Below are 18,027 nucleotides of genomic sequence, written 5' to 3' on the forward strand. Positions count from 1 at the left end.
AAAAAAAAAAAAAAAAAAAAAAAAAAAAAAAAAATAAAAACAACAACAGATTCATTCTGTAGCCGAAGATAACCCTTAACCTCCTGACCTGCTTTCTGTACTTTTGAAAAGTGTCAGGGTTACAGGGGCACCACCATCACGCCGGGTTATGGGATGCTGGGATGGAGCCCAGGACTTCCTGTAAAGCCGTGTAAATACTCTGCCAACTGTACATTCCCAGCCCTAGAATGGCCTGGAGTGTTTCTTCTCTATCCCTGTATCCACATGGACCGTGATAGAGCCAAGAGACTCCAGAGCTGCCCCCACCTCCGACCCCCCACCCTGGGACTCAGAGCACCTGTCCTGGGCAGTGCCCTTCCTCACCAGTCACTTCTAGGGACACTCCCGGGACTGTCTTAGTCAGGGTCTCTATTGCTACAAGGAAACACCATGACCAAGAAACAAGTTGGGGAGGAGGCAGCTCATTTGGCTCACAGGTCCGAATCACCGAAAGGAAGTCAGGACAGGAACTCAAGCAGGGCAGGAACCTGGAGGCAGGAGCTGATGCAGAGGCCATGGAGGAGTGTTGCTTACTGGTTTGCGTCCCCTGGTTTACTCAGCCTGCTTTCTTATAGAACCCAGGACCACCAGCCCAGGAATGGCCCCACCCACAATGGGCTGGGCCCTCCCACATTGATGGATGGCTCCACCCACCATGGGCCCTCCCCAGTTGATCACTAATTGAGGATATGTCCTAGAGCTGGATCTCATGGAGGTCTTTCCTCTACTGAGGCTCCTTCCTCTCAGATGACTCTAGCTCAAGTTGACACATAAAGCCAGGCAGTGTTGGGTGCCTGAGGTCTGTGGGCTGTCTCCCTTCCTCAGCTATGACCTCATCAAATCACTGTTATCCATCATGTGTGATCAGGAGCCAGGCATGCCCTCCAGTGTGGGGCTTCCCCAGGTGTGTGTTCAGGGCGTGATGTTTTCTCTCACACCCTCTGAACATGCCGGGGCTCCTGTGTGCCTCCATGTGGCCTGTCACATGTCAGGTCCCTCGGCGGGGGAGTTTCCACCCAAGTTCATTGTTCAGAAGGTTAGATGCTCAGCGGGAGGGAGCCTGGTACTGTGAGCAAGGAGTCTAAAAGTAGTTTTGTGGTTTTTGTTTTTTGTTTTTTGGGTGTTTGTTTGTTTGTTTGTTTGTTTGTTTTTTGAGACAGCATTTCTGCTTGGCCTGGACTTGCTGTGTGATGGGATTCAGAATACCTGGGGCTTTGTGCATGTTAGGCAATGCTCTACCAATGGAGTTACATCCCAGCTAGATAGTAAAGTGTGTCTGGACTAGATTGTCTGACGGCAGGGTCTGGCCTTTTCTCCTCAGGATGGCCTTTTGTGATAGCCTCTGGGCCTCTTTAACCAGCAGTGTCCAAGTTGAGGCTCTGCGCCCATGGTGTCACTGCCTCCCCAACGCCCTTTCCCCTGATACCACAGTCTGACATGCTGTGGGAATTCAGACCTCAGCAGAGTGTCTGGCAGGCTCAGGCATCTCAAGGGGAGAATTCATACTCCTCTTAGGAGCTGTCCTGGGCTCTACTCCTATTTCAACTTCGGGCCTGTCAGGAGGCTGAGAGCTCCTCCCCACACCACTATCCCTTTGTGGAAGAAAAGGCTTTTCGGGCACCTAAGAGAGTCCTCTCTAAGTAGAGAGGATGCTTCCTAGATGAAGGACCCAGGCATGATGGGTGTCAGACACCAACAATCCCCAGATGTCTGGTCAGCCCTTCCAGAGACAGCCTGGAAGACACTGGCCAAGTTGGACATTGTTCAGGGCCAGGAGGCCTGGGGTAAGATTGGCCTAGTGGAGCAGTTTGTCCAAGGCCTTCCAGAGACCTCTGGGTTCAGTACAGTCCCAGAAGACCTGCCCAGCAGCTAGTGACCATTGGCTGCTGTCCAGGATTGATTTGGGGAGGGGGGTCCCAAGGCAGGGCAGAGGACAAAGAGCACTGGCCCTGGGGGCTTGATTTCTGACTTCATGTACACTTAGACCAGAAGGAGCTTCGAGTGGTGCGCTCTCCTTTAATCCCAGCACACAGTAGGCAGAGGCAGGAAGATCTCTTTGAGTGCAGCCTGCTATACACAGTTCCGGGACAGCCAGGGCTTGCCTAGAGACCTTGTATCAAAATGTAAATTAACCTGACAAGAGACCCTCACCTGTGTGCATGCCTCACCCATACACCTCTGCCCGGCCTCCCTGACATCTTGGGTCTCTTCCTCTCTGGCAAGGATCCTGCCCCAGGCTCAGCCTATGGCGTTGAGAGGCCTGGGTACCAGCCACACTTAACCGGATCTCTGCTTGTTTGGGAATGCTCTGAACTCCAATCTAGTCTTGCGGCTATCTCTGAAGTCCCTTTCCCATTTATTGGATAGGATTTCCTTCCCCTCCCTCCTCGGTGCTCCCATTTGAAGTGGGGGGGGGGGGNGTTGTTCCCCCTGCCCCCTTGAATCAGGGAAGATGACTGTGGGGGGCAGGGACTGTGCTTGGCGGGGGTTTCTCTGTCAGCTTTCCCACTTAGTTACAATGCGGAGCCTGCTGGCGCTCAGCCCAGGGGGTCGCTCAGGGTTTCCACATAGCTGTTTTAAGATCTTGTGCTAATGAGGCCCTGGCAGCCCCAAGATCCCAGCAACTGAGTGTGCCAAGGAGACTGGACAGCGTTCACATTTCACATGCCTTGACGGTCCTGGCCAGCAGAGGTGGCTGGGAAGTTCCTGCTTCTGCCCTCCCACCTCAGCCTCCTCAGAGGCCCATGGGGAGGTGGGGGGGGGCATTTGGAAGGCAGACCACACCCACTCTCTCAGCCTTAATTTCCCTGTGGGCCTTAGAGCTACTTGCATCAGGGCCTGGGAGGTAGGAGCTGTAAGGACTCTGGGGCTTGCCTTCACTCACCCCAGCCTCAGAGTCTCAATAGTACCTCTCTCTCTCTCTCTCTCTCTCTCTCTCTCTCTCTCTCACACACACACACACACACACACACACACACACACACACACACCACTTCTTCCAGGTCCTATTAGGTGTGGGAAATACTAAGAAGAAACCACTTCTCTATGGAACCTACTCATCTGCCCTGTGCCTCACCCCACCCCCCAGAGCTGTGGTCAGGATCACAGGATTGTTGTCAGAGGCCTTGGCCATATTACATCCCACACTGCATCATTGGCTGGTGGGTGAGTCTGCCACAAGGTCTCTTCAGTTCCGGGCCACACTGAACACCCTCTGTGTGTCACTTTGCGTGATAGGTGGCGGTCAAGGGGCACATACCCATCCTGTAACTGGGAAAACTGAGCTCCTATGGGCCACCCACAGAGGGAACAGGAAGCTACTCAGAGTCCTGGGCCTCACAGTAAGCTTTGCCTGTGATGTAGATGTGTCAGATGCAGTGCGGGTCCCCTCAAAGGCAGCGGTGTGTTGGGTGATGAAATGGTCTTTGGGTCAGGAGTATCTGAGAAGCCCTGGGGGCTGATTAAGGGAGCCCAGGCTGCCTCCTGCCCCCAACCCAGCAGCTGGGGATGATGCAATTCCTAGGAAATAGTGGGGGAGGGTCCTCTGAGTGGTTCTGAACCTAATTTAGGTTTCAGGGGATAGCCCTGGCAGGCTCCCTGTCCACTGCAGGAACCTGAGAGTTCCCCAGGGGAGGGCTCCCACACCTGCCTGGCTGCCATCACAATCTGAGACAAAGAAGGGCGGCCAATCAGGAGGGCCCTGGGTGGAGGATGACACTGTATCTCTAACCCTTGAGTGTCCAGCTTGGACTCTGTGTCCCCCGCCTATACTGAGGGACCAGCTGCTCCCTCCTGGAATTAAAGCTCTCAGTTGGAGCCTGCTGTTTCTGAAGATGAGAGGCTCCATCTCCCAGATTTCCTAGTTTCCCCAGAGGTGGCTGGCAGGCCATTCGCTCTCTGGAGGGAAGCTGGGCCAGGCTTTGTCCCTCAGAAGTCACCAATGAAATGAAGCCTCTTCAGAGTTCAGGCCTCCTGAGCAGAACACCAGGGATCCCGCCTGCTGGTTGCCTCTTGCTAGCTGTGTGTCTCGGGAAAGGTCCTCAGCCTCTTTGGGCTACCATCCAGCTGCTCCTGAAGTTAAGGATCAGAGGCATGTGGCACCAACACTGGTATGTGGCAGTCACTGTGGATGGCACCCTGGGCCCAGGAAGGCACCCTGTTCTACAGCCTGTCACACAGAGGCTCTGCAGGTGAAGGAGGAAGTGGGGACTCCAGCAGAGTCCTAGGGGCACATGGGTACCTGGTGGAGATCTTGTCCATCCCTCAGGGGACTTGGCACCACAGGCACATGGCACTTAGACCTGCTCACATTCCAGCCTAGGAGTCTGGGTCAGACCTGGGATTTAGGATGGAGTGTGCTCAGCTCCCCACATGGACCTGAAAGCCTTCCGCATTCTGTGCACACAGAGGGGTCAGGATGGTTCAACCTAAGAAAGCAAAACAGCCAGCTACCTGGCAATGCTAGCTCTCTTGGCTTTTCCAGGCTCTCCCAAAGCTCTTCACCACCTGCGTAGGGCCCACTAGTGACTCACAGTGTGAAGATTTGCTCGGGAGACCCCGCCCTCAGCCGACCTGGATCCCCTGGGGGTCGCCATCATTTCCTACAACCTCTGCTGCAAGTCACTTCTGGGTTGCATCACTGTCAGCCACTACACCAAGCAGCCACTACCCACACACCTGTGCACATATGCAGGTCCTGGGCTCTGAGGGATTTGGTGGGTGCCTGTCGCATCTTTACCCTGGTATGAGAGAGGTCCTCTCCCTTAGAGATACAGGCTGCTGTCTCTTCCCTTAACCATGGGCTATTACTTCAGACTTGTAGGAAAGCTGTCTGCATGATCTGAGGCTGCCTAGGGCTGTGGGGGACAGTCAGTCCCAGACCTGTCCTCCTCCTTCATTGACCCTTGGTCCTGGTACATGATGGGCTGGCAGACTTCCTCGGGGTGGGATTCCAGCTAGTGTCACACACAGAGCCCAGAGTTCAGGTTTCCATCCCAGGTACTTGCATGTTCCACGAGAGCAAGGTGAGCCATGTCTATACTGTGTATCTTCTTCTCACGATGTCTTGATTGACATCTTGTCTCCACACTTGCTTGCTGGCCCTAGTCAAGCTACTGAACCTCTCTGGTCAGCAGTTTCATCCTCAGAAGCAGCTGTAGCAACAGTCTTTCCTTAAATGTTAGTACCTGTACCCGGACCTACTGGTGTGAAGGTGGTCTTGGTTGATCTATCCATGGCCAAGCCTGAGTCCAGCTCAAACCTCCTGCCTACATCCTGGATGCCTCTAGAGGGAGGGATGGGCTGAATTTACCTGACCCAAGGAGCTATTATGGATGCCCTTCTTAGTGTTCCTGATATCGTAGCTCCAGGACAATAGCACCGGGCTGAGCTGTATCATGTATACAGATGATACCTGGGCCTCGGTTTCCCTCCATAGCCTGCAGGCTCTCAACAGCCTGACAATCTCCCTGTACCTCCTTGTGCCCAGCACCCTATGAAAAGCCTTCCTGGCACCAGCTGCATTTACCACATGCTAGCTCTGAGACCCAGGGACGAGCCTGGATCCTCATCCCATGTGTCAGATGAAGGATAAGGTTTACAGAGGGACATGGGGGACCCAGGCTTGACCCCAGCCTTTGGTGGCTGCAGATGAGGCAAGAGGGGGTGGCAACACACTGACATCAAGTAGCCAGGACCCCTGGAGTCAGGGTGCAGGGTCCTGAGGTCAGAGGTTTGCAGAGAGGGGCTGGGAGCAGGAAGATGGGACAGTACAGAAGCAGCAGGGGACAGCACAGGAAGGGGGTTCCGTGAGAAGCTGTTGACAAAGCACTGACTTCATCTGGGCAAGCGAGGGGATGAAGGAGCCTGTGTCTCCTGCTGACTTCCAAAGACAGGTTAGGAAGACTCTCATCTCCTTCTAGAAACCAGAAATGGTAATTAGATTTTTTAAAGATTTAAATTTTTAAAAATTTTATATATATGTGTGTGTATATATGAATATATGTGCATGTGTGTATATATACTTATATATGTGTATATATGTACATAGATAGATAGATAGATAGATAGATAGATAGATAGATAGATAGATAGATATATGCATAAGAGCACAGTGCCCACAAAGGCCAGAAGAGGTTGTGAGTCTCTGGAGCAGGAGTTACAGGTGGACGTGAGCTGCCATGTGAATGCTGGGAACTGACCTCTGACCCTCTTGCTAGAGCAGTACATGCTCTTAACCACTGATCCATCTCAGCAGCCCCCGGCAATTAGCTTTTAACCTGTCCTGCCATTAACTGGGAAAGGCCATCCTTTGTTGCTGGGGGTTGTTGATGTCCTAAGAACTCCACTGGGCCAGGTTTTTTTTTTTTTTTCTTTTCAGGGTAAATTAAGACTTATCAATGTGCAATCAGCTCATCTGTTATAGTAGTCGCAGTGTGGATGGTAAATTAAGTGGAGGTGCCAGAATGGAGTTATAGAAATGCTACCCAAGGGGTAGGATTTGGGGACCCTCCCTCCCTGCCTCCATGGATCTCCTGTGGCAGCCAGGTGGTCCAGAGGAGGGGCCGGTTCAGTGGCAGGAGAATTCAGATATGCCTGGAAGCTTGGTGGGCACTGCCAGCTGCTCTCCTTGCCTGTTCCGGGGATGGCTAACCCATGTGCGCACCCTCTAAGCAGATAATAAGTTATGAAGACAGATGGTGTACCACCATGAATGAGCAACCTGCCTAGAGCTGCCACTGGACCAGAGCAGCCGGTGTCAGGTCCAGGATGAGGGTCACAGACCCAGAGATGGCACCAGCCTGCAAAGGAGGCAGTGGTCGCTTACTAGGGTGTGAATGCCTTCTGCAGGGGACAGGGGTACTACTCCCTCTGAGGAGAGTCGTTATAAAGCCCACACACATGACATCTAAAGGAAAGTCACATCAGCTGCCCATGAAGGTGGACCCAGAGGCCAGCGAGATGGCTCACCGGGGACAGTGGCTTGCTGCCAAGCCCTGAGGACCTGGGTTTGATCTCCAGAACTCACATCATGGAAAGAGAGAACTGCCACTTTTTCATAGTGTCGTCTGACTGCCACACATGCACCGCGCCATACACTCTCACATGTGCTCCCCGCTCCCCACCCCACCCCCAATACTGAGTAAATATAATAAAGAATGAAAATGGGAAATGGTTGTGCATGAGGGAGGACGCGTATGGGGCGCGTGTTGGGAGAGGAGGGTCACTGCAGCTGGAAATGAAGGGAATAGAGAAATGTTGCTTCAAGTGGGTTCTCATCATGGTCTCTATGGATAGATTAGTTTGCCTGTGAGGCGTGTGGAGGAAGCAGGCATCCAGGAAGAGGGGTGGTTGGGGGAAGGAGATGGAGGGTGAGAGTTGGAGGGGGTGGGGAGCACAGGTGAGAGGCCCTGAGGCAGAGGAAGGGCTGGGAGAGTGCTAAAGAGATGGGCAGGGCTGGGCCCTGCCAGTGGTGGTGCATGCCTTAAATCCCAGCACTTGGGAGGCAGAGGCAGGCGGATTTCTGAGTTCCAGGCCAGCCTGGTCTACAAAGTGAGTTCCAGGACAGCCAGGACTGCACAGAGAAACCCTGTCTCGAAAAACAAAAACAAAAACAAAAAGAGATGGGCAGGGGTGAAGAGCTTATAAGACCTTATAAATTGCAAGCCAGGCCCCCACAGCCATGGAGGCCAGGCAAGGTGCCCTTCCAGCCTGTACAGAGACATCGGCCCTGCCCTGGGGGACACACAGAGAGACAGGAGGGTGGAGTGATGTGAAGGCTATGGATGGGGGTGAAGGGGTTTCGAGGCAGAGCTGTTGTTCCTTTGTGATGGTGACTGTGATAGCCACTAGGGTGATGGGATGTCCTGTTGTGGATGGCTGTCCCATCTAGGTATCTTGTTGTTATCTGAACCCCTGAGGTTGTGTACATGACTGGGGATGAGTGAGGTGCCACAGGCAGAGGAAGAATCAGTACAAAGGTCCTGGGACAGGGGGCCTGCAGGTGGAAGAGAGGAACACTGTGAGAACTAACCTGTCACTCAATGACAACCATTAAGAGTCAGGTACCGGGCTGGTGAGATGGCTCAGCAGGTAAGAGCACCCGACTGCTCTTCCGAAGGTCCAGAGTTCAAATCCCAGCAACCACATGGTGGCTCACAACCATCCATAACAAGATCTGACTCCCTCTTCTGGTGTGTCTGAAGACAGCTACAGTGTACTTACATATAATAAAAAAAAGAGTCAGGTACCAGCAGGCTTCCTGGGGCTGCTGTACTGAGAACCGCCTGCAGGGGGCGTGGGTGGCAGGAGGAGGCCATGGCCTGGCATCAGAGAAGCAGGCCCTAGGACTCAGGCTCAGCCTGGAAAGGCTTTTGAGGAAGCCCAGCCGGCTGTGGAGTGTGGGCTGGTATGAATGAAAGGGACTCAGCCAACAGAGGGAAGGGGGTGGGGGTGGGGGTCCCTGGAAAGCAAAGAGGGCCTGTGTGTGGTGAGGGCCACCAGGGCAGCTGGGAAGCAGGTAGGCCCCACAGCTGGGACAGGTGGGGACCTCACTGGCCCAGCTGTGGTCAGCAGCTGTGTTTTCCTTGGCGTCAGCACAGGGTCTTATTTTGAAAGAATTGTACTAATATTTTAAAAGCCTGGTCCTTTTTATGCTCCATTCCCCCCAACAAAGCCACACGCTTAAACCTGAATTCCTACCTTCCCACTGAAGTGCTGGTCACCCTGATCTGCTTCCCCGTGGAAATAGTATGGCAGCCAAGTGACCCCACTACCTGGAGACAGCTAGCATCCCAGGTCACCTAGGAGTCACTGGCCCTTCTGGCTTCCTGCTCCTGTGTTGCTAAGCATGGCTTCCTATTCCTAGGCGGTGCAGAGTAGCTGGGTGGGGGTTGGGGAGCTGTTTGTGGTTAGATCTGTGATGTGCGAGGATTGTGAGCTGGGCAAGGAGCAGAGACAGGACAAGGTGTCTAGAGCCTGCTTTAGGCTGGAGAGGAAACCAACTGGCTACCAGGCACACCTCTGTCGCTTGGAGCAGAGCTACTGATGTTCTATGGGATGCCCAGTGGCTGACTTATAAGATACAGTCAGCTCAACCCCTGCCTGCCGGCCCTCTCAGCCCAGCCTGCATGCACAACCTGCCTGCATGTACTCAGCCCCCACCCACCCCGCCCTGATTGGAACGCACACTCAAAGTTGGAAATGAGAGGGCTGTCTGGAAACCCACATTGGCAGCGCCGGTGCTCCCGTCACCCCCTGGCTCCCTGATTTCCAGCTCAGCCATCTGCCCTGGCTCCTTGAAGCCCGTGGAACCGTTTAAAAGGCTCCTAGCGATATTGATCAATCTCTAAAATGGATTATCCTGCCTGCCTCACAGCCTGCCTGGGTGCCCTGGGTAAGATCAGAAAGGAATTATGAGAACCGGAGGCCACGGGAGCAAGGGCGCGAATGGATCTGCTCCAGAGAGGCTGTCTTATCAGAGCCCTGGTGCACACACCATCTGCGGTGGAGGGGCTTTGGGAATGTCGGAAAGAGGCCATCGCAGGAGGATTTGTAGCTGAGCCCAGAGCTGTGGAGAGGACCATTTTTCCTCTGAGCTTTTTCCCTGAGGAAGTCAAGCCTTTTCAGAAACCCTACCAGCAGCCAGTGATGGGCAGATACATCCCTGTGTATCTGCCCCCTCCTCCACTACCCAGGACTGCAGCCCACACTGAGGACCCCAGACACAGGTGTGCTCAGTGAAATCTGAGACTCAACTGGGTAGTCTCTTTCTGCAGCCTCTGAAAGCAACCAGATATCATAAGGGGTGTGTGTATGTGTGTGTGTGTGTGTGTGTGTGTAGATCCAACATGGAGGGAATTACTCACAGCCCAAGAGTGGCTCCCTTTTCTGTTTTGTTTTGTTGGTTTGTTGTTTGTTTGTTTGTTTGTTTGAGACAGGGTTTCTCCCTGGAGCCCTGGCTCTCTGGAACTCTCTCTATGTAGACCAGATGGGCCTTGAACTCACAGAGATCCACCTGCCTCTGCCTCTCACGTTTTGGAATTACAGGAGTGTACCACAGCCTCCTGGAGTTTTGTTGTTGTTTTTGAGACAGGGTCTCTCCATAGCCTTCGTTGCCCTGGGTCTCATTAGGTAGATAAAGTTGGTTCCAAATTCACAGAGATCTGCTTTCTTCTGCCTCCCCAGTTCTGGGACTGAAGGAGTCTGCCACTATGCCTGGCTGAGTCCCTCTTTCGAAAGGGCCCAGTGGCCGTGGAGTTCTGAGTGGGGAAGGATCCAGCTCTGGGAGTAAGCACTCTTCCCAAAGGCTTATCCTGGGTCACCCCACGCTTTCCCTGACCTGTAGGCATAATGCACCCTGTGTCTTGGGGTCATCTCTTCCCTCCATGCCTGGAGGAGCCCAAGCTGCCACTGGCTAGGCGTGCTTACCTCCTGCTCCTAGGGTGACTATGCAGGCTGTCTCCACTGCGTTTGTCTACTCAGCCTGTCTAGGTGTGGCCCCCGTGGACAACCTCAGGGTGGGCGACTACTGTTGGGAAAGGGGTACCAGGAAGCCATGGTAGAAGAGTCAGTACTCACACAGGGAGCAAGTCGGACCATCATTAGCCTCTGTGTGTACCTGGGAGGTACAAAACTCCGACCTTTGAGAACGGCGCTGATCATGCTTCTGTAGCCAATCCAGGAAGACCACTCAGTCTGCCAGTGTGATGTTCATGGTGGCAACCAAGAATTCTGGGCTGGAAGGGCAGGAGGCAGAGCGGGGAAGTCTCGAGCCTGGGTGAAGGGCACAAGGATATCCTTATTGGGCAGCAGTTGGTCCTCTCTTGTGGTAGGCCCTCACGTCTGTGGGAGCATGTGCGCAAGGGATATGAGAGGTCCCACGACGGATGTGGCATCAAGTACGTGTGCGGTGGGGGAGGGGAGCCAGGAAGGTGCCTTCCTAGAGGGTCTCATCAGTTGGCAGGTGCTCCAGCCTGGCCTCTGCTAATGGACTGAATTGGGTGGCTCTATATTTCAGAGCCCAGGGATGGCTCCTGTGGCCTCTCAGACAATGCTTTGTGACCTTGGCCCCCAGCCAACCTCTGTGGTCTCTTCTACACCTCATGTCTCCTGGCCTGCCCTGAATATCTTTTGTATGGTTATGTTTATTTGGCCAAAGGACTTAGAGTCTGAGGAAACAGGGGGGTTGGGGGGCTCCCTTGTCCTCCCTTAAGATAGACCGGATGGCCCTGAGTCCCAAGACAATAGGTTCAGGGAGGGACCAGGTGCTGGACCTGGGACAGGAAAAGGATAACTGGGGGTGGGGGGGGGCAGATGAAAAGCCCCACCATGGACTAGGACTTGCTATTCAGACAATGACTCCCGCTGAATGAGGTATTCCAACAATTGTGTGGTGACATGGGCTGGGGGTAGAGTGGACAACAGCCAGTGGTAGGTGGTGTCTATCTTGCCCTCTGGAGACTTTAGCTTCTGATTCCAGGCGCATGCATACACTGTAGTGTGTAGTTCACACCCTGGCTCTGTGCTCCTCAGAGCTCTGGACCCTGTGGTGATGATGGTTTTTTCCCAGGTTCAGTAGACTCAGAGAGACAGATTTTAGGTAGTGATCAGCTCCACAGGTCACTAAAAGTGTTAGAGCGGAGATCTGGTGTTCTAGACTGTAGAGGGGCAGGGCCTCTGAGTTTAGCAGATTACAGGAGGCTCTAGATAAGAGACTGGAGAGCAGAGGCTGTAATTGAGGAAGTCCTTCTGTCCTCACAATTTACCTTGGGGCAGGCCATCACTGGGAGTTTAACACTTTCAGGAAAGGTGCTAACTGGATCCCAAGGAGTGGCCGAGCCCCTAGGCCAGCAGCCACTGGATCCAAGGCTTGCTGAGTTGAAGTCTTTGTTGTATTTTGTCTGTTCAGATGTGATCTCAGGTAGCCCAAGCTGGCCTCAGACTTACTATTAACACACAGGTCAACAACAGTGACCTTGAATTTCTAACCCTCTGCCTCCACTTTCAGAGTCCATGCTATGGATGGCAGCTAGGGTGTCTTGCTCACTAGGCAAGCACTCTACCAAGCGCCAGCCCTGGTTTTAGTTTGTTTGTTTTGTTTTGTTTTGTTTTGTTTTTGAGACAAGACCTCTCTCCCCCAGGCTGGCCTTGAACCTGTGACCACCATGAATGTTGTTTTACAGACACGAAGCAGCATTGCACCCTACAAGTCTGTCTCTGTGTCTGACTTGTTTCACTGAGCGTGGTGTCTTCAGAGCTCCCTGTGCCACAGGCTAGGAGAAACTCCCATCTTTTATTTATTGATTTTTTTTTGTTTGTAGCTTTCCTTTCGAGGGGCATAACTGCATGCACCGTGTTAAGGCCCTGTCCCACGGGACCTCAGGCAGGGAGACCAGGCCAAACGTGGGGAGTCGAATTAGGCCTGCCCGTGCCTCTGACCAACCTAGTTTTTAGTGTCATGGTGGCAAGGTGGAGACACAGCAGGTTCCAAGCCAGGACTGCACTTGCCAGAACAGGCCCTTTGGCCACCTGTCTGCTGGAGCCTCAGGGAGTCCAGGAGCAAGCCTGACTTTGGTATTTCTTCTCCTTGGCTAGGCGATGGGGTCACAGAGCTGCAGAAGCCTGTATGCCAGGGTGGGGGAGGAGGGGGCCGGTAAAGGTTGCCTCCTTATCAGGCTTCCCAGAGACAAGGATAAGAAAGCAAAGCCACTGTCACCCAGGGCAGCAAGGGTGTGACTCTGCTGATAAGGGAAGGCTGATTGACAAGTGAAAGGAGAAGTAGGCGGGTCCCATTGGCCAGCTCTCTGGCAGTCCTAGGTCCCTGGGTCAGAGGTCGTAAGCAAGCTTTCTCGATTACCTCCCATCCTGCCTCAGGTGCATTTACTGAGTGCCTGCCACGGTCCAGAGGCGTCATTCCTTGACCACCTGCGCCATGCTAGGCCTCAGGCTTAGGCTTCAAAGATGGACAACACCGTAAGGACCAGCGGGGAGTGCAGAGGCCCAGGTGACACAGACTCTAAGGCCCAAGTGGGCTCAAGCAGTCCAGGCAGCCCTACTTCTGGGCTCAACCAGAGGCCAGGACAGTGGGGCCTGGGGGGATCTCAGCTGCTCCCCAGAGATAGGGCCAGTGGGCTTGTGACTCCTTTCAGTCCAAAGACATCTGTCCTTCCTTGGGTCACCTACTATGGGTCAGCCACCAGGGATAGTCAGATCTTCCTGTAGCATCAGGGACCTGGAAACTTCTACATTTTTCTACTGAGGGGAAACTGAGGCACAGAAAGGCCACATGTGGCAGATGTATGTGGTCCTTGGGGTGGGAGTCTAGAAGCAGGGTGTACTGAAGTCACTCACAGTCCCAGCAGCCTCTCCCCTCTCGGGCCCTATGCCCTTTCCTCTTACAAACCTATCTGCAGCTGGGGGCCTGGCCAGAGCCCCAGCATGGCTGAAGGTGTCTTGGGGACCATGAAGGGGGTAGGTGGACGGCTTGGTTTGGCTGTTGCCATCTTCCGATGCTGGCAGGTGACCGTGGTGGGTATGTTCGGGAACCGCATACCTACTCGGAAGGAAGCTCACCCAGGCCTTAAAGTAGAGCCAGGCACTGGCCCTCCCTTTCATTCTGTGGGCAGGGTGGAAGACAGTGTCACTTCCTTCCCTAACATAATGTCCCTCTGGCCCTTGGGGCTTGTGATTTCCCATCTTCCAGGAGCTCATTTCTAGCCTCCAAGGCTCCTGTGCCCTTGTGCTGAGGTAGCCAGAAGTACCCCCCTCATCCACCATCTTGGCCTGCATGACACCCCCCAACCACTGGGGTGCTCATCAAGACCCAGGAGATCGGGGTTCAGCTCCCAACTCTTCCTGAGTCCCCACGAAGCCCTGCCCACTCCTGTAAGTGGCTTAATGAAGGAAGGCCTGGTTCATTTCTGTACCAGCCTCGCCTAATTGGCGTGTTTGTCTTTCTGCATTAGTCCCAGCTGGACAGAGCAGTTTGATCAACAAATGAAAAAAAAAAAAAGGCTGGATTTCTGCGGCAGTGTCTTGTTTTTGCAAACTCGCCCGCTGTCCCCCGCTATTAGCCACGTGCATGTTCCCCCGGCTCCAGCCGCATGCCGTAAGCACTTAATTGTGGGTGCAGTTAGTCGAGGCGGGCACTCTCTGCAGATTTCAGGGGTGAAGAAACCTAATTATACCTGCAATTGAGTGCTTTAGCGGGGACAAACATGCCTGTTCAGCTAATTGCAGGCATCAAAATTGCCCCCACAGAAACAGTCCCTGGCAGAGTCTTTGAGCGAGAGGCCACCAGGCCTAATAAAGCCTGAAAGCTGAAATTATAGCGGCGGGGGGGGGGGGGCTCGCTTTGGCCTGAAGGATAAGGCATTCTCTGCGGTGTCAGGGCCGGCTTTCTCCGTGGTGGAGGCCATTTCCAGGGCAGGCTTGGTTTTTCATTATGTCTTGTCTCTGAGCAGAAGTGTCACATGGGAAGGATAAGCCTCAGTCTGTCAGCTAACCGCCCCCCTCTCTTCTGGCTGCCTTGGGCGACCCGCGGGGCTCATCGGCCTGGCCCCTCAGAGAGCTCATACATAGATCCGCATCTACCAACTGATGGTGCTGCTCGCTTTAAATTTGGACACTTGATTTTAGAGCCAGGTTGTTTGTCCATGTGCAGGCCGGTGTATTTGAGGGAGTTTTATAAAATGACATTTATTTATTTATTTATTGTCTGTGAGGAGGGTAGACATGAGACACAGTGTGTGTTGTGTGTGTATGTGTGTGTATGTGTGTGTGTGTGTGTGTGTGTGTAGGTCAGCGGAAAACTCTCCTTCCACCATGTGGGGCCTGGGGATGGAACTCAGGTTGTCAGGTTTGGTAACAGGTGGCTTTATCCAAGTATGAGCCATCTCACTAGGCCCTAACTGAGGACCTTTGGTGTATGTATGTATGTATGTGTGTGTGTATGTGTGTGTGTCTATATGTATGTCTGTATTGTGTGTGTCTGTGTGTGTGTCTGTCTGTCTGTGTATGTGTCTGTCTCTGTACATATGTGTGTGTATACATGTGTATATACATGTATGTATAAGGCTAGAGGTCAGCCTTGAGTGCCATTTAAAGATTATTTTTTAAGAGATTTATTTATTTAGGTTGTCTGAGACAGGGTTTCTCTATGAGACAGGGGCTCACTATGTAGCCCTAGCTGTCTTGGAATTCACTATGAAGAGGAGGCTGGGATTAAAGGCATGCACCACCACCACTAGGCTAAATTTTGTAATTATTGTTTTAAAGCATTATATAAAGCCAGGGGTGGATTGCATGCTTTTAATCCTGGCACTCAGGTAACAGAGACTGATGGACCTCTGTGAGTTCAAGACTAGCCTGGTCTGCATGGTGAGTTTCAGGACAGCCAGAGCTACATAGTGAGACCCTGTCTCAAACAAACAAATTATATGTGTATCTGTATAAGGCGGGTATGTGCGCCGGAGTCAGAACCCTCAGAGACCAGAAGAGCCTCAGATCCCTTGGAACTGGAGTTATACACAGCTGTGAGCCACCCACCCTGGGTGCTGGGAACTGAACTCAGGTCCCCCAGAAGAACCCTTAGCTGCTGAGCCATCCCTCTAGTCCTTGAGGAATTAAAAAAACAGCCAGCCACCCAATCAACGAACCAATCAACCAAACAAACAAAAAGCAATTCAAAATGCAAGACATAGGGCCTTTCTTTTATTATTGTTATATTTTTAAGTTACATACTCTTTATTTCCTTGCTTGAGTTTGCTTGAGACAAGGTCTAGCCTAGGCTAGCCTAGGACTCACCATGTAGTCAAAGATGGTCTCAAAGGGCAGTGATCTGATGATTAGCCTCCAGAGTGCTGGAATTGCAGGTGAATACCCCAACGCTGTGGATTTTTTTTCCCCAACAGGCCTCCGTAGGCTGGCCTTGAACTCGGTAGGTAGCCAAGGATATCCCTGAGCTCCTAATCCTCCTCTAGCTCCTGAGTTCTGGCATTACATGTATACACCTCTATCTGCAGCCTGTTTCTGTAGTAGAAATGGAGCCCAGGGCTTCACATGCGCGCTAGGCAAACGCTCTATTAGCAGGGCTAACTTTCCAGCTTTTCTTAACTGCTCTACTGTTGTTTGGACAGGGTCTTGCTTGCTATGTCGTCTGGGTTCAGAGTCTGCTTAGTAACTCCATCAGCTGCCTCTGCTTCTGCTTCCCTTTTATAACACCTTTAGTGTACAAGGCAGGGCTGAGGTACAGGGAAGCGGACACCCCACGCAGCAGGGCCAGGGTACAGGGAGTGGGGAAACCCACACTGAGACCCACAAGCAAAGGAGAAGTGAGCTACACAGGGAAGGCCAGCCCTCTTCTTCTGTCTGCTTCTTAAATGTCAGAATACACAGATGGCATGCATGCCTGTGTTTCTGAAGCATGGACTTGCCAAACTCAAAGGCCTTCTTCTGATCATTTGGTCGGAGTGACCTACAGAAAGAGGCAGAAGGCCCAAACAGGCCAGAGCCACAGTTGTAGGGATGGGGCAGAAGGGTGCTGCAATCCCCGGTTCCTTTCCTCGGCCCAGCTGCTTCTTGCTGTCCAGCTATGTCCGACACCTGGTGACGTAATCCTAGTGGGGAAGCCAGCACAGAGGCAATTCGGGGATGGTTTGCCCAGGTGGATATGGGCTTAGCACTCAAGACCAGCAGCTGAAGACAAATGTCCAGTCCAGAGTTGGAGCCCAGTTGGCTCTGCCTCTTTGTCTTGTCAGTCCGTGTCACATGATCCAGTACGTGGCCTGGATCGGGCTTCTGGGAGCACAGAGTACTCAGAAGCCGGCCACCTCCTGAGATGTTATCACCAGAAGCCATCCGTTTTAGCCAAAATGGAAAAATCAGTAGTGCTGGAGGACTGAGCCCCCAACTTGGTACCTCTGGGGGCCAGAGGAGGGCGGATGCTCCCCGAGACCAGTGAGTGACTGGAGGTGGGCCAGGCTCCAGACGACTCCGGATCCACCCTGGGACTGTGTTCCCCAAGATGGCTATGTCAGGGGAGGCTATCGTTTGATACCTGAAAGCCATAGGGTACCCAGTGGACGGTGCAGGGGGGCTATCTAGACCCAGGATGTATCCAGGACACTTGTGTCTGTTCAGGCACCAGGAAGGCCAGTTAAGGATAGACAGGTCCTGTGGCCACTGGCAAGGGTCCTGGTGCAACCATAGAGTCCAAGATGTGAGACAGCCAGAGAGAGGCCGGTTTCAGAGATAACCCCTGTGGTTAGCCAGTCTCCGTGCTGCTTGATGGGAGTTCAGCCCTTTGGCCTGTCTTTGGGAGCCTTCCTCAAAGCATGGCCTTGTCAAGCCTGCTCAAGGGTAGGTCTGGCCCAGAGGTTAGACCCAGCTCCCCAGGGTGGGAGGATAGGGACAATACACACCCTTCCTAGATTGAATGGTTTTCCCTCCTGTGGCATTGTTTTTTGGTTGGTTGATTATTTGTTTGTTTATTGCATAGTACTGGGGGTTGAATGTAGGGCCTTGTGCCTGCTAAGCAAGTACCACTGAGCTGGGTCCTCAGACCCTCTTTTTACTTTTCTTCTTTCTTTTGTTTTTGTTTGTTTGTTTGTTTGTTTCCAGACAGGGTTTCTCTGTGTAGCCCTGGCTGTTCTGGAACTCACTCTGTAGACCAGGCTGGCCTCGAACTCCGAAATCCGCCTGCCTCTGCCTCCCAAGAGCTGGGATTAAAGGCATGCGCCACCACCGCCCGGCTTGACTTTTGTTGTTGTTGTTGTTGTTCTTCTTCTTCTTCTTCTTCTTCTTCCTCCTCCTCCTCTTCCTCCTCCTCCTCCTCCTCTTCCTTCATCTTTTTGTTTTGAAGACAGAGTTTCTCTGGCCGTGGCTGTTCCAAAATTCTGTAGACTCGGCTGGCCTCAGAGACCCACCTGCTGCCTCCTGAGTGCTGGGTGGGATTAAAGGTGTGTGCCACTATCCAACTTATATTTTGTT

General features: G+C 52.9%; 1 protein-coding gene across 2 annotated transcripts in view; it reads left to right on the forward strand.

Moving 5' to 3' along the window:
* Positions 1-18,027, forward strand: part of Gse1 (Gse1 coiled-coil protein) — a 353,997-nt gene that overhangs the window by 238,240 nt on the left and 97,730 nt on the right. The window lies entirely within an intron of this gene.

The sequence above is a fragment of the Mus caroli genome, chromosome 8, assembly GCF_900094665.2.
Source record: "Mus caroli chromosome 8, CAROLI_EIJ_v1.1, whole genome shotgun sequence".
NCBI classification, from domain to species: domain Eukaryota; kingdom Metazoa; phylum Chordata; class Mammalia; order Rodentia; family Muridae; genus Mus; species Mus caroli.